The sequence below is a fragment of the Myotis yumanensis genome, unplaced genomic scaffold (genome assembly GCF_028538775.1).
Source record: "Myotis yumanensis isolate MYYU_CA2020_CCGP unplaced genomic scaffold, mMyoYum1.0.hap1 SCAF_4, whole genome shotgun sequence".
Taxonomy (NCBI): Eukaryota; Metazoa; Chordata; class Mammalia; order Chiroptera; family Vespertilionidae; genus Myotis; species Myotis yumanensis.
Window position 1 is genome coordinate 70,851,556 of NW_027223755.1, and position 16,862 is coordinate 70,868,417.

The following is a 16,862-nucleotide window of genomic DNA, read 5'->3' on the forward strand; positions in this document are numbered from 1 at the left end:
TCTAGATCAGCGGTTCTCAACCTGTGGGTCGCAATCCTTTTGGGGGTCGAACGACCCTTTCACAGGGGTCGCCTAAGACCATCGGAAAACACATATATGATTACATATTGTTTTTGTAATTAATCACTATGCTTTAATTATGTTCAATTTGTAACAATGAAAATACATCCTGCATATCAGGTATTTACATTACGATTCATAACAGTAGCAAAATTACAGTTATGAAGTAGCAACGAAAATAATTTTATGGTTGGGGGTCACCACAACCTGAGGAACTGTATTAAAGGGTCACGGCATTAGGAAGGTTGAGAACCACTGCTCTAGATCCTTAAGATGGCTCTGTTATCATATTTACTCTTGAACAAGACTGTGCCCTCAGGGACACATGCTGATGACTGCACCAAGTTCCAAAGTCTTAACATTTCCCTGCTTATTTGAAAATCTTAGTTGTGGAAGTGCATATTGAGTTAACTCCCTTCTGTGAAACCCAAGGATATTAAATATAAAATGTAAAAAAAAACAGGGAGGATTGCTATTCTAATAAAACTAGATAACAACCAAAACTTATAGTTTTTGACAACATTTTGCCTGATAGAGAAGTATGGCTTAAATTGAAAAAGGAGGCTGAAACCTGATTACAAGGCTTCAGTTTTTCAATTACATATACATTTCTCTAAATAAAACTTACAGTATCCTGAAGGGAGGAGTGGAAAAGCAACTTTAAAAAACAATATGTTAGACAGTTTTGGAATTATAACCAAAGACAAATCAATATGTTAGACAGTATTGGAGATATAAGCAAAGACAAATGAGGAAAAAATAAGTAATCCTATGTGTCTAAAGTTGTTGACTATGGAGATTTCCTGTGAGTTATGAGACCAATGCTAACTTGGTCTTTTCCAGGGAGAATGGAGAACTGATTGGGACAAATTATATATATACACACACACACATACACACACACACACACACACACACACACACACACACACACTAGAGGCCCGTTGCAGGAAGGCAGGAAGATTCCTGCAAGAATAGGGCTTCCTGAGACCAGAGCGATGCAGAGAAGGGAGCGAAGCCCACCGGCTTCGCTCCCTTCTCCGCTGCCTCGCTCCCTCCCTTCGCCGCTTCGCCCTCGACTCTCTCCCTTCCCCGCCGCCTCGGCTCCCTCCTGTGTCCTCTGCTTTGCCTTCCTCCCGTGTCCGCTGCCTCGGCTCCGCTCCTGTCTCTGCTACCTCCGATCTGTTCCCTTCTCTGCCGCTTGGCTCCCTTCTGCAGTGCTTGTCTTCAGTCTTCGCTGGGTGCCTGTGTATGCAAATTAACCGCCATCTTTGTTGGGTTAAGTTTCATACTCTTCTGAATGGCTGGTGGGCGTAGCGAAGGTACGGTCAATTAGCATCTTTGTCTTTTATTAGTGTAGATATATATGCGCCATATGTGACTGTATCCAAATGCAGCTGCTTGTATCAAAACTGGGCCCAGCATAAGGAATACCCTCAATAAAGTCCACAAATGCCAGCGTATTTGATGGATATTTGATGACATCATCAAAGACTGCTTATCTTAAGATTTACTTCTTAGATGAGATAATAAACTGTTTTCATTGTTTATCCATTATTACTTGCAGCCCACCATATATACATGAGTATTCATTCTATTACCTTCTGCCAAATGCACTTCTAATATACAGACCCTAGATAGACTGATGGCTAATGTCCATGTTATTTTTCTTATAGCCTTTCTTCACCAATATTTTCCTGTTTCTCCCTCAATGAAAATGGGGTATAGTATAACAGTATCTTATTTGAAGATCATTATACATAATATAAATATATATTTAACATATATATTACATATAATATTATGTGCCAAGCCAGCTCAGCCAAGGGTTCTGCAAGCCTGAGTGAGGGCGGTGAAGGATGAAGAAAAGACGGACAAAGAGAATCAGCTGGGTCTAGGTGAGTCTTCCTGTGCCTGGCTGAGGCCACAGAGAGAGATCCAGATGGCAAGCTGAGCCTTTATTTTATAGCCAGAGGTAAACAAGGTGGTGGTCACCATAGTTACAATGTTCTTGTGAGTTTCACTTGTTTTGGCAGCACTTGCTGCACCTCCCACAGTCTATTAGCTACCCAGGTAAGATCTAGGGAGCATCGTAAAGTCAAGCCTAATTATGCTAAGGGGGCTGTGCCCTCTAAGCTGGAACTTGTTTGTGGCTTTGCCAACGGGTCAGTCCGAGGCTTAACCCTGTAGCCGCTTCCTACACTATTATATTACTAAACATATAAAATCAATGCTATCTAACGTATTTAAATTACCTTACCATTTATTCAGCCTCTTGCACTTTATTTTTCTCTTTAATTCTCTTCCTGCCCCTTTCCTAGTCTTCTCTTTCCACTCTTAATATAGGAGTATGCAAGCAGGCACAAGAATCACTGGTATAGATATTTTAAGATAGTGCTACTTCTCTGTTGGTTAGTTTGGAGAAGAGTATAATAATAAGACTGTTTTGTGCCAGTATGGTATTTACATATAACACCTTTTAATACATCCAAGCAGATGTATGAAGTGAAGGTTTAACTATGTATATATTTTCAAGATAGTATCTAAAGTCTATGATTTCCAAGCTCTTTCTCATTACACTCAGTTCAGACTTTCAAAGAAACAGTTCCACTTACTAGTATTCTTCAAACAACTGAAAGCTTTCAGCAGTAAGTAAATAAAGCACAACAGATTTTTACTCCAGATTGCAGATGCCTCGTGTACTTTTTTAGATGTACTTCTTTATTTCAATTTTTTTATTGATGAGAGAGAGAGAGAGAGAGAGAGAGAGAGACTTCATTGATTTGTTGTTCCAATTATTTATGCATTAATGGCTGATTCTTGTATATGCCCTGACTGGGGATCAAACTTGCAACCTTGGCATATCGATTGGGAGGAACCTCTAACCAAATGAGCTACCCAGCCAGGGCCTATTTCAAATTTTTAAAAAGCTCAACAGTAACTTAGAGTAATTTCTTTTGAAAATATCTATTATATGGTGGTTGGAAGAATATAAATTTTGTCATGTTCTAATTCCCTTATTAATTCATTCCATGACACATTTTAAGCACCACAATCATCTAGATTTAGCAATAGATGCTAGAAATAGAACGATGAACATGACAGGTATATGGCCTTTTGGGGAATGGAGCTAATGAATAAAAAATTCTGAATGCAATGAGGATGTGAAAGGTTTAAAGGGAATATATACGAGAAGATTCCATCCTGATCTGGATTGTCAGGAAGTGCGCCTCTGAGGAATGTTTTTTTACACTTGCACTGGTTTCCCATTGCTGCTGCAACAAATTATGACAAACTCTCTGTGTCTTCAAACAAATGTATATCTAATAGTTCTGGAGGTCAGAAGTCCAAAATAGGTCTTCATGGGCTGAAATGAAAGTGTCAGCAGGGCTGTGTTCCTTTCTGGAAGCTCTAGGGGGGGATGCATTTTCTTGCCTTTTCGCACTTTCTAGAGGCCTCCTGCATCCTTGGCTCAGGATCTCCTTCCGTCTTTGAAGCCAGCAGTGGCTGGTTGAGTCCATTTCACATTGCATCGCTGACTCTAGCTTTTCTGTCTCTTTTTTTTCCCTTCACATTGCAAAGGCCCTTTGTGATGACATTGGGCCCACCTGTGTAGTGCAGGATGCAATCTTAAAGTCAGCTGAAAACTTAATTCCACCTACAGCCTTAATTCCCCTTGCCATGTAATATAACACATTCACAGGTCCTAGGGATTAGAACATAAACATCTTTGGTGGGTAGGGGGTGGTCATTATTCTTTTTATCATAATACTTGCACAATGAATAGTAATTATCTAAATACTAGGAAATATCTAGAAGGGGATGAAGAGGATTTCAGCTCTGTATGCATGACGGGCTTGAATGGTATGCATGAATAATGACGGTGGCATATTTAATAAGCCCCAGATGGAAAGTCTGATAGAGGAAGGAGGTGAGTTTTCAGTGAGTTCCGCTCACATTTTGCAACCTCTGTAATCTGCATTCAGCTCACTGTTCCCTCAGTAGATATTCTTGGCCATACTTTGCAATTTTTTTTTCCTAAACACAAGCTGTTTACTATTTGGTCAACAACTCAAGGAGAAATCTATATAGTTTTTTTATTTTTATTTTTTCAGAATAATCTCCTAGAAAAGTCCGTGGGAAACCAATACCCTAATGTCTAGAAACTGACTATGTGACGTTACATGGCAAAAGGTATTTTGCAGCTGTAATGAAGGTAGCAGATCTAAAATAGGGAGAGTACTCTGGATTATACCAGTATACGCAATCTAATCACATGAGCCCTTAAAAACAGCATTTTTTTTTTTTTAGTTAGAGTCAAATAGATGTGACAGAAGAAAAGTCAGAGATTTGTGTGAAAAGCACATGACACACCCTTGCAGGCTTTTAAGATGGAATGGGGACAATGTGACCAGATGCAGATGACTTTAAGGAGCTGAGAGAAGCTCCTGGTTGACAGCCAGCAAAGAAACAGGGCCTGAGCTCCCTAACCTTAAGGAACTGCAATTTGCCGACAACGTGGATGAGCTTGGAAGTGCATTCTTCCCAGAGCCCACAGAAAGGAACCCCACTCTGCCAACACCTTGATTTCGGCCTGTGAGATCCTAAAGAGAGAATTAGTTGATCCACACAGTATCCAGATAAAGAACCATATGATTTCACTCCTATGTGGGATATAAAACAAACTCACAGACATAGACAACAGTATGGTGGTGACCAGAGGGAATGGGGGTGGGGGTAGGAAAGGGGGCCAAATATATGTTGTTGGAAGATGATTTGATTTTGAGTGGCCAAAGTCAAATGCAATATATACAATGCACTATACAGATCAGGTATCATAGAAATTTACACTTGAAACCCATATGACCCTATTAACCAATGTCACTCCAATAAATTTAATAAAAAATACTGATTAATAATTCTAGGGCTTAAGGGGGAAACTGTAATTTAAATAATGAAAATGAAAAAAGACATACCATTTAAATGGACTATTTCATACCAAAGTTTGCTGTTAGTAAAAAGTTCCCCTCTTATAATTAAAGTTAATAATGGTATCCTATTTGTTGCTCTTGAATTAGTGAATAAGTGGGAAACTGTAAGTATTTCAAAATAAAAATAGCATCCACCATGAAAGGTTTGTTTCTTCACTTTGAGAAGCAGTACACAGACTGTCTTAAGTGCAAATTTGGTAGACTTTATGTTTCATGGAAATAATAAATGTGATTGAGAATAAGTTTCTTATAATCTCTCTTATAGCTCTTGAGCTCGTTGCTATTGCTCTTTATGTTTTAATGCTAACATTCTTTTACTTTTCATACCCATAATTCTTTATTTGTGACACATGATGCACACAGAGATATTAAAGTCTGTGTTATAAAATGAGGTTAGTTGTCTATTTACCCAAATGGTAAAAAAGTTGACAGTTTCATTATAAATCTCCATGCAACATAAAAGGTACAATACATGAGCTTTTGAACGCCCAGTTTCCTCAATAAAAACATGGAGTTTTTATGTTGAAAACTAGGAATATGGTATCATAAAGCCTTTTACAACTAATTTATTTGACTAACATGCAAATGGGTAACATAAATAAATTAATGGCTATAATAGAAGTATCTGGTTCTTTGTACTATTTATTTATATCACTAAATAAATGTTTCATGAAGTAGGTTTACATTAGGTGGTTCATTAGTTTAGCACTGATTTATTGAGCAACTACTATAGGGAAGGTGAAGCTTTGAAAGAGATCTCTAAATGAAAAGACATGCTTTTTGTACTTTTGGAGCAAAGTAAAACCATAGTTTCCTAAACACATAAAAGGCCATCAACACTTTTAAATAACATGAACGTGTGTTGTGAATTTCACTTTTTCTTATTTTTCCCCAATATTTGTGTATATTTAAACTTAATGTCCAGATTCTTACCAGCTACTAAGGCCATATGCAAACTGATTTTTGTTTAAGTGTCTACTGATTTTCCCTTCTTCGCCCCTTATTCAGAAACCATCTTTTTTTCTTTTTCCTTTAAACTTCTATGGTATGTACCCATTGTTTCATGGGCCATAGTTCTTATTTTGCTTTAGATTTTATTTATCTGGGTAGCTCTTTAATTTTCTTAGTAGTTTCTGAAGATCTTAAAGTCAGATTCCATTCTTGGCCTTCATATTTCTCAATAATGGGTATTCTAACCCTAAGAATATGAAAAACCACAAGAAGCATATTTTTAAATTAAATTTATTGAGGTAACATTGGTTAATAAAATCATATAGGTTTCAAGGGTACATTTCTGTGATACATGATCTGTATATTGCATTGTGTGCCCACCACCAAAAGTCAGTCATCTTTGATCACCATATATTTGGCCCTCTTTACTGCTCCTCCACCCCCCTTCCCTCTGGTAACTGCCATACTGTTGTCTGTACCTATGAATTTCAGTTATATATCCCAGATATGAGAGAAAGCATCCACCATGAAAGGTTTATTTATTCATTTAGTTTTGTGTGACTGACTTATATCACTTAGCATTTTATTCTCAAGGTTCATCCATGTTGTTGCAAATAGCAGTATTTCATCTTTTCTTATGACTGAGTAGTATTCCATTGTGTATGTGTACCACATCTTCTTTATCCAACCATCTATCCAAGGGCACTTTGGTTGTTTCCATTCACTACTAGTGGGAATGTAAACTGGTATAGCTACTGTGGAAAACAGTATGGAGCTTCCTCAGAAAAATTAAGAACAGGGTTGCCGCCCTGACTGGGTGGCACAGTTGGATGGAGCATCATCCCGTGCACCAAAAGGTGGCAGGTTCAGTTCCAGGTTAGGACACATAGCTAGGTTACAGAGCCCTGGAAGCAACCGATCAATGTTTTTTTCTCTCTCTCCCTTCCTCTCTCTCTCTCTCTCTCTCTCTCTCTCTCTAAAAAAAAAAAAACAAAGGATAAATCATATGACCCAGCGATCCCTTTTCTAGGTATCTACCCACAAAATTTGAAAACGTTTATTCGCAAAGCTATATGCACCCCTATGTTCATTTGAGCATTATTAACAAGACACATATTTTTTTGTATTTTCCCTTACATGTAGGCTCTTTAAGTTGAATAGTAAAAGTTAGCTTATCTAGCATTTTTATCAGCAGAAAAATGATAGACATTGGCAATTGTGGTATCATTCAATATCAACTTTTAATCCAGTGAAAAGTAGGATTGTGGAATCTAGAAATAAATATGTAAGTAGTTGTCAGCAGGTAACTATTATTTATTATTTCTGTAGTTCTTCAGTAACATGGTTAGGACAATCCCCCATAGAATTTTTAAAAATAATTGACATATATATATTTATATCACTGTCCTTTTATTCACTGAATGATTTCTAAGAGGTAGGAAAAAGAGAATTGCTTAGAAAAGGAAAGCCATTTGAGACAACACAAATTAAATCTTGTTAATAAGCTAATAGTAATATTTTACTTTAGTGATGTATCTTTTAAGACTTCTAACTTTTTAGTGATAATTGATGCTTAATTAAAAATGCTACTTTTCTTAGGATTTCAGAAGACTAAAAATCAATACTTATATAATAATTTGTAAGATCTGTGGATAGATTACAAATAAAATACATTACAAATACTTTTGGAATTTGAAGGATCATAAAAATAAACAGACTTGTGAATTAATTTAATATAAATAACATATTTATATTTTCAAAACTGGCATTTATAAAAAGCTTAAACTTAGACCCTGGCTAAATTGTATTTTTTTTATCAAATTGGTAGTCTCATTCTTACAGTGCCATTATTTCATCTAAAACTTACCCCCTCTGGCCATAAGATATAATTTACAATAAGATGTACTTTGTATTGGCATATTTAAATTTCCTAATATTTGTCAGGTTTAAGAAATATTGTACAAACACTTTAGTTTTGCTTTAAGCAATTTGTCATTGTAAGAACCATTTTTCTCTGGTTATTGCAAGGTATTTTCTATTAGTGTAATGACTAAGCTTTTCAAAATACTAGTACTCACTGGGAGGAGGAGGAAAAAGTACATGTTGCTGATAATAGACCTATTATTCAAAATGCCAAAGGAGGTTGTGCTATCTGATGAACATTTTATTAAAAAGTAGAGAGAAATAATAATATAAGTGAGTTTTTCTCTCCATTCTAGACTCAAGCTTTTAGTTTTCCCACTTAAAATATCAAGGGGGAAGTACTTCTCTTGGATAACCTCATGCTTCCACGAATTCTAATTGTTTAACTTTGCATAGTGAGGTGAATATGTTTTGCCCAAGAGTGTTTCAATGTTTGGGTAACACAACTTTGTATTTTATCCAAGAGCTTAGGCTCAATTTAGACATTTTGGAATATATTAACACAGTTCTCGGAAAGGTTCATCAATATATGTCATTGACTGCTACTTTTCAGTAACATAAAACATAAAAAAGGAGTTTTATAATGTACTGCTCTTTGTAGCATTTTAAGCAATTATTACATAAGAACTTAATGCAATATTTACTCATTACTTGTTATTGTTAAATATAAATATTGCTTATTGAAATATTAATTGAATGCACACATTGAAGATAGAAAACAGTTTTAAAAACTTGAAAGACTAAGTGAATATAAGATTAAAAAATAATTTCTTCATTTTTGTGTATTAATGGCCTATCATCATTGTTTAAAAAAAGGGCTTATTTCTTTATCAGTCAAGACATCTTTAATTTTGCAAATTGAATCAAATTTGTTTTTTAGTGATACATTTCAACATTGAAACAATTTTGGAAATCTTATTTCCAAACCCCCTATTTTTGACCTTGCCCTAACAAAAGATTCTTCAGGACAGTAGTATGGAAATAGTGTTTATTGCATATGTAGGGCTCACTAAAATAACAGAAGATCTCTATTTGATTCTTCTTTAACATTAATTTTTAGAATGAACATTTATTCATTTAAAATGGTGAGGGACATTAAATTAATTTGCTAGCTATAAAAGCTTGGTTTCACCATTATTTACCATAATAATATTCTCCTCTATTCCACAGATTAATATATAATTTAATTTTGGAAATATTATCTCTGTCTCTAGTTTAATTATGTGTTTCTGAATACAACTTATTATAAAATGACTTTTTAGTGTTATAATAATCATAATTAAATATTCTGCTTAAAGTTTAAGTAGTTCTATACCCCTATATGACCTATGTTTACATTACATATGGGGAAACCATCAGAATCCATCAGAATTCTTTTCCTTTTCTTTTGACATGTGATAAATGGATTATAAACAGGAAACATATTTTACTCCTTCCTGAATTCACACCCTTTGCAATGTGACCTTATAGTTCCTCTCAACAAGAGATGAGTGTTTATAATTTGGGCTAATTTTGTGACTTGATTTGGCCAAAAGACATTGAAAGTGATACTGTGTCAGTTCAGAGGCCTGGCCTCAAGAGGCCTAACACTGTTTGTTCTTTTTCTTGGATCTCTGTCTGCGCTGTGAGAAAAAGCCCGAGCTATCCTGCTGGATGCTAAAAGACACATTACCCTGGCGACTCTGTTGTTCAGCCTAAGCCAATAACTGCAGTGGGATGGAGGCCTTCCTGAAGCATCAGTTCCCAGCCAGCACCCTAACTGCTTGCAGATGTATGAATGAGCTCAGCCAAGATCCGCTGAGTCTGGCTCAATTCAGTAGAACCACATCATGGGCCCATAAACTTATGAGCAAGAATAAGTGCTCATTGTTTTAAATCACTGACTTTCAGGGTTGTGTCTTTTTTAACAATAGCTAATGGGCAAACTTCACTCAACAAATAATTATTCTTCCCCCCTTTTAGTTATTTATTTAATTCTTTTTTATGGATAGTATTAATAGTTTTCCTGTTTGGTGTTAGAAAGAATCGTTGGTTAATTATAAGAATGTATAAACATTCCTACATTTTCAAATGTTAGTATCGATTGTATCTTGGTAATAGAAACTCAAGTGATTTTTGCTTTTCCTGAGTTGTTTGATTTTTACAAGGGGAATGTATATCTTTTATACTAACAATAAAATTCTATTTATCAATCACTATACCTACCTTACTGCTGGATTCAATTGATAATAGTATTTTATTTGGAAATACTTAATACCTATTCACAAATAAGTTTGTTCTGTAGTTTTGTTTAAGGTTGTTTTGTGGATTTTGGTGACAGGTTTAGCTAGTTACATAAAAAAAACTAGAATGACAAAAAAAAATTATAAGAATGTAGAATACCTCTATTTCCCCAAGATTATTATATTTTATTTTAAAATATATTTTTATTAATTTCAGAGATGAAGGGAGAGAGAGAAAGGGATTGAAACATCAATGATGAGAATCATTGATCGGCTACCTCCTGCACACCGTCTACTGGGGATCAAGCCTGCAACCCAGGCATAGGCCCTGACCAGGAATTGAACCGTAACCTCCTGGTTCCTAGGTTGACACTCAAGCACTGAGCCACACCAGCTGGGTTCCAATATTATTTTATATACTATTTGGAGATAACCCATGGAAATGTCTACTAGTATTTTGAAAGATTTTATGACAACTTCAAGTGTTTTGAAACCTTTCTCTTTGAAATTTATTATGAGGTATAGTTTATTATCGTTTATCATCATGCAAAGTAAACTTCTCCTATTTGAACATTTGCAATTGTTTGAGCTTTGTTTTTATTAGTGGATTTCTCTATGTTAACTTATGTAGAACTGGATTATTTTTTGGCATTTATATTTTTGGTTCTTTTCAAATTGCTCATTATATAATGATAGTTGGAAAGAGTGGAATTTAGAACATAATTATCTAGTTTGCTCTGATAGTTAGGTGTATAGATAAGAGTAGCTTAGATTAGATTTGATAAATAAACAGGGAAATGATAAATACATATAAAATGCTTAGCACAGTGTTTGGCATGTGGTTTGCCCTCGATAAATATTAATTGGGAATTGTTTTATAGAAGTTTGTTATTAATAATTTTTTTATTTACCAGGGGGAGGTTTTAATCTTAAAAATAAAATAATTATTGGGCAGTTGTATCATTAAAGAGAATATTTTGAAAATGTCATATGGTATTCCTTACTATGATTTGTTTTGTTTACCTGAGCAATCAATCAACATTGTTCACAAAAGAGAACTCAGCCTCAAGGGTTTTTTTTAGCAGCTGCAATATACTATATTTTAGTTAAAATATATTTGCTACAAGATACTTTTCATTTTACGATTTGAAAAGGTAGTGGCAAAATTATAGTTGTCAAAATGGTTATTTTCAATAACGACTTAATTAGCATGCATTGCTTCCAGAAATTGTGCTTTTCCGCAGTGGGCCATGACTCACATGTATTTGCATCTAACCAGTACATGTTAGAAATAAATGTTCACTTATCCTTAAAATAAAAAGAAAGAAAATGAGGCCTAAATAGCTCTAGTAATTAAAAGACTGCATCAAACCATATATCCTATATAAAATGTTGGTTTTGTGTTTTGCAGAGAATACCATTCTCTGTTAATGTTTATGTTATGTGCCATTTTAAACCTAGCCTGTGCCAGGTTGTGCAAACAATTGGGGAGCTCCCTCTTCATCCTGATTCCTAGAAAAACAGACCAAGAATCCTCTCTAAGCATTTGGTAAATGTGTGTAACTCCTCTTGAAAACACCTCTCACACTCACACCTGCTGTAAAGCAAGCGGCACACTTCATCACACACTAGTAGGGGTCCAGAATGAGCCCGACTGACCTAACAGTCCTACAAATTACTCGGGACCTCCACCCGGTATCATTTGGGCCAAAGTGCTTTGTATCTGCTCAGCAGCTTGGGCTCTGATGCTTATGACTGTGCCGGAGTGTTCCTATCTGCCTTAGGAGGCCTCTGCTTTGGGGAGCTTTGTAGGTTCCCTTTCTGCCTTTTTGAGTCCCGTCTGACTTCCATGATTTGGGCTCTGCACCTTCTTTTAATTTGAGCATTTCAGATGGCTGCACCCAGAGAGTACCTTTGTCTCTAGAATCAGGAAACTGCTCTCTGGGAGACCACTCTCCAGTCTTCCCAGGATAAGAGATAGGGTAGCTTCCCAATGAATACTGGGAATTCAGTCATCAGGAATCTAATTTTAGCTTTTCTAAACAGGGAGCACCCATCAATTTATCAATTTCACACAATGTACTTATTTTTCTAACCTTTGACAAAAGTTCAATGCAGTGTTTTTTCTTTTCTGTGAATATGTGTTATTGAAATTTGGGGGTCACGATTATTCTTTTATGTCCTTAAATACCCACTTCACAGACTTAATTCTCAAATCCCCCAAGGCAGGAACTCCTGTTTGTTTTTCATCTCCATGTATTACAAGTTAAAACCTGATTGGGGGAGACATTATAAATACAGTTAGCATTGATGTAAATAAGATTTCAAAAATTCTAGTATTTGTGAAGCACTACTATTTAAATCAGGCTGTCAATAGATGTGCTTAATGTGCAAGAAAACTGTTTTGCTTGATCCATGTATAGTATATGAATTATCTAGAGGTGATGAGATTTCATGCAACTAGACAAGGTAGGTCATTGTTCTCAGGGTAGAAGGAATTGGTGTCCTGTTGGGTCCTCCTGAAGTTGGCTCTCAGTGAGTAATTTTTCTTGGTGTATTACACCCAGTGCCTCTGAGCAAATCTGGCTACCAAAAGTGAGTGCTGCTGCAATAATTTTCAGTTTAATCCAGGAAACCACATTGAATAATAGTATATCCGACGGCTCGTTAAGCAGTGGTTCTCAACCTTCTGGCCCTTTAAATACAGTTCCTCATGTTGTGACCCAACCATAAAATTATTTTCGTTGCTACTTCATAACTGTAATGTTGCTACTGTTATGAATCATAATGTAAATATCTGATATGCAGGATGGTCTTAGGCGACCCCTGTGAAAGGGTTGTTCGACCCCCAAAGGGGTCGCGACCCACAGGTTGAGAACTGCTGCTAGAGTAATATTTAGAGTAGCCCACAGGATAAATGGATTCCCATAAACATTTACCTACGAACCTCTACTCTTTCTCAGAGAGAAGTGGCTTCTGAGTGCTGCAGCCAAAATGGGAGTTTTGTTCCAAAGGCACTGCTTTGCCCTCTCTTTGTTCCATGCTGTGATCCGAGATCCTCTGCTTCCTGCATGACTGCTTCCAATGATAATGACATTCTAGTCCTCCACTGCCTCATGCCCAGAACCCGATGTTTCTCTGAAGGGCTATCCCGGGGAAGCTGATTTTTGCTCTCCTGGAACCAGGCTTTATTCCTTTGCTATAGAACTGAGATATGTGCTGCGTACAGTTTAGCTCCTTGAATATGGCTGAGCAGGTGTGCTCCGCCCCCCCCCCCCCCCCCCCCACTCTACTTAAGGGCCCTTAATATGAGATTATGATGCTTGAAGAAAGTGATATTTTGGAGGGTTTTGTTTAACTCCTGAGTTTATTCTGGGCCTCTAATATTTTTTCTATTTTTTATTTTATTTCATTGTATTCAATATATAATGATTTATTTCAAAATTAGCAAGGTTAAATAATTTTTTTTGTAAAAAAATAAATAGAAGTCAAACTTTGCTGAAACCTATAAGGTAAAATAATAAAATTTTAACTCCCTAGGAGAATTCCCTTGAACAGATATTTTTTTCTATGCATAAATATTGTGTACTAAGTGGCATGTTGCTATCAAGATTTCTAGTGGTATCCAAGTAGGAAACAAACTGCTTTATTTTTTCCCCATATAGCCTTTTAATTTGCTCCGCGTGATTAGTTTTTTCCTGGAAGGAAACAGGAAATTCCATGAATTTTGGGTTTATCTGAAGATGCAAAGGTCAGTCTGGATTTAGACTACCCGATTCCATATACTAGTCAGTACTTCACTATCCACTCAGAACTCGATGTCCTGCTGCCTCCCTCCAGCGCAGGCTGCAGTGGGATAACGTAGAGAGAGCTGGAGAATGGGTGGGATGCTGCCGCTCACTCTCTCCTTCTCATGCACATCCTCCACCATTCTTTCTCTCTGGCTTCAGTTACTGGTATCTTATGGGTCTGGTGTTCATGGGAGGAGATAGGGAGTTAAGGAGAATGGAAACAATTACATTTGACAAGCACAATTGTAAGTTGGCTTCATTAATAAAGAAACAGTGTTCCCTTAAGAGGCACGTTGTGAATTCATCAGAATCTCTCCATCCCCATAGCCTTGTGCTGGGAGGTAATTCTTCACGTGTCTCATTTCTCTGCACATTGTATGAGCAGAAGCACTGACTGCCTTTGACTGGACATATTTTTGGTTTTGGATATCATATTTGTAAAACAAACAACCTTGGAAGATATAGTGTCTCCCTCAGAGCAAAAAGAATTATAAAAAATTGGGATTCTTTAAACTCAAGGACCTGTTCAAGGCTGGGTGGGAACGTATCCCTTCTATAATGAAGTGGATTGCTTTTTCAACCCCTGACATTAAGATTCAGGAGAACTGTCATGGTAAAGACTTCAGATGATATAACCACTTTATGCAGCGTGGTCATACTCAGTCTCTCCCAGAGCACCCAGAGGTGATCTCTAATTAGCAGGGCACTTCTTGATCCGAAAACCTGGAGTAGAGTTTGCATTTCACATAAGATTATTCAATTATGCCGGCACCAGTTAAGTCTACCCTTTCTCTGCTGGATTGCCTTTGTAACTTTGTCAAAAATCAATTGACTATGTATGTGCGAGGGAATATTTCTCAATTTTGTTCTCTTTTGTTGATCTATTTATTTTCACACCAATGTCACACTATATTGATTACTGTCACTGATAAGTTGTGAAATTAGATAGTGTAAGCAATCCAGTTTTGTTCTCCCTTTTGAAAGCTGTGAGGACTATTTTTGGTCTTTCATTTCCATATGAATTTTAGGATCAGCTTGTTAATGTAAAAAACTTGGTGATATTTTTCATTGGAGTTGTGTTGAAAGTCCAAATCAATATTAACAATAGTTAATGGTTTGATCCATAGACACACCATTATCTCTCCATATATTTGAATCATCTTTAATTCCTCCTACCAAAACTTTTGTAAAGGTTTTTTCTAAGCATTTTTGCTGTCAGCCTTTTCAGTCTATTCATATTAATAACAATTTAGTTTTCCTAAAGCAGTTCATTTATACACCTCAAACATTTATTGACCCTTTATTCCCAACAGAGTAACACCCAAGAATCTCACAGAACATCCTAGTGCCTCCTGTCTTCCATTCGCTTCTCCAGATCCATTCTCCACCTCGATTCAGCTGCTGTGTGGCCCTGGGGGGCTGATCTATATGAATTATATCAATGGAAACCCTGGTGGGAAATAGGAAGGAGGAGAATGAAGTCAGGGAATTTATTTCCCCAGGTTCTTCCTTTCTATTAAAAGTCATGCATCTTGTCCGGCATCCCTCTGTCCTTCTGGGCTTTGATACCTCTCACTCTCCACCCCACCTTTCAGGCTGAGGGGTGGAAATGGTTTAGTGTTGCTGGGATACTGCCTTACTCTTGTGGTTTCGCTTTACCTCGCACATACCTGTGTAAATATTCCCTGTATGGAACTCAGCTTGAATAATCTAATTTGAATGTGCCATCTGTTGCCCGGCTGTTATACTTCCTAAATTTACCTCATGCCATATACTGCATCCTTTGAAGACAGATGGTTTATTTATTGTTGGCATAGTGGTTCAGGACACCCACCTTGAAATAACAAAGTTGTGGGTTTGAATCCTGATTTTACTACTTATCAGTTCAATGACTTTGCTCAAATTACTTAACCTCTCTCAGCTTCAATATCCTCATTTATAAAATAGGAATAATAATAGTAACCACTTCAGAGTTTTTGGGAGACCTAAAGAAGTATGTAGAGTTCTGTCACAGAGCAGATGTTGGGGAATGTGGTTTGGCCATGTATATTTTTTGAGCACGTATACCTCATGCGTTCATGCTGACATACTTTTTTCCATTTCCCCCTATTATTCTCCACTTTAATCTATCAATTCTAGCCTCAGTTAAAATCCTGTTTCTTCTATAATTTCTTGTATTTTTCGATACTTATAACACTTACTCCCTTTATGTGTTAATCTATAAATGTCTTCCTTCCCCAATATATTGTTAACAATATGATGATAGTTATAAGGACTGTTCTTTTCCTTGTATTGCCCCTAACTAACTCAGTGTTGGGGACATAGAAGAAGCTCAACAAATATTTCTTTAGTTTTTACATTTTAATCATTTAATTTCAATAAAGGTAGGTACATTTTATAATGCATTAAGTTAAGTAGACAAACTGCATAATGCAAATTTCTAGAATTTTTTTTTGTATTATCACATCACATTATTATCATGCCCATTTCACAGTATGACTTATTGAATATTTGATGATTTGGGGTAATTATGATACAAATTATCTATAATAACATCTAAGCACCTCAGTGACTACTGTGTAGATATAGTGTATACATGTAATGAGATACTTAAAGTTTAAAAACAAGTGAAAAATACAAGAAGGGAGTAATAGTAATATTAATGCCAGTATACTAGTAACCCAATATTTTTGTCAACTTTTAAACATACCAGCTTGTAGTCTCACCAGAATACTATAGAATAGATCATTTATTTCTTTTGATGATAATATAAAAACTTTGGTCTCTGTTTGATTTTTAAATTATGCCCATTGAGGAAAAATATGGACCACTAAAATAAGTTAAACTACAGAAGGGCCCAAGTATAAGAATCAGCTTTAGTTTCTCCTGACCAGTGTTATGCATCTCCCTTCCAGTACATTGCC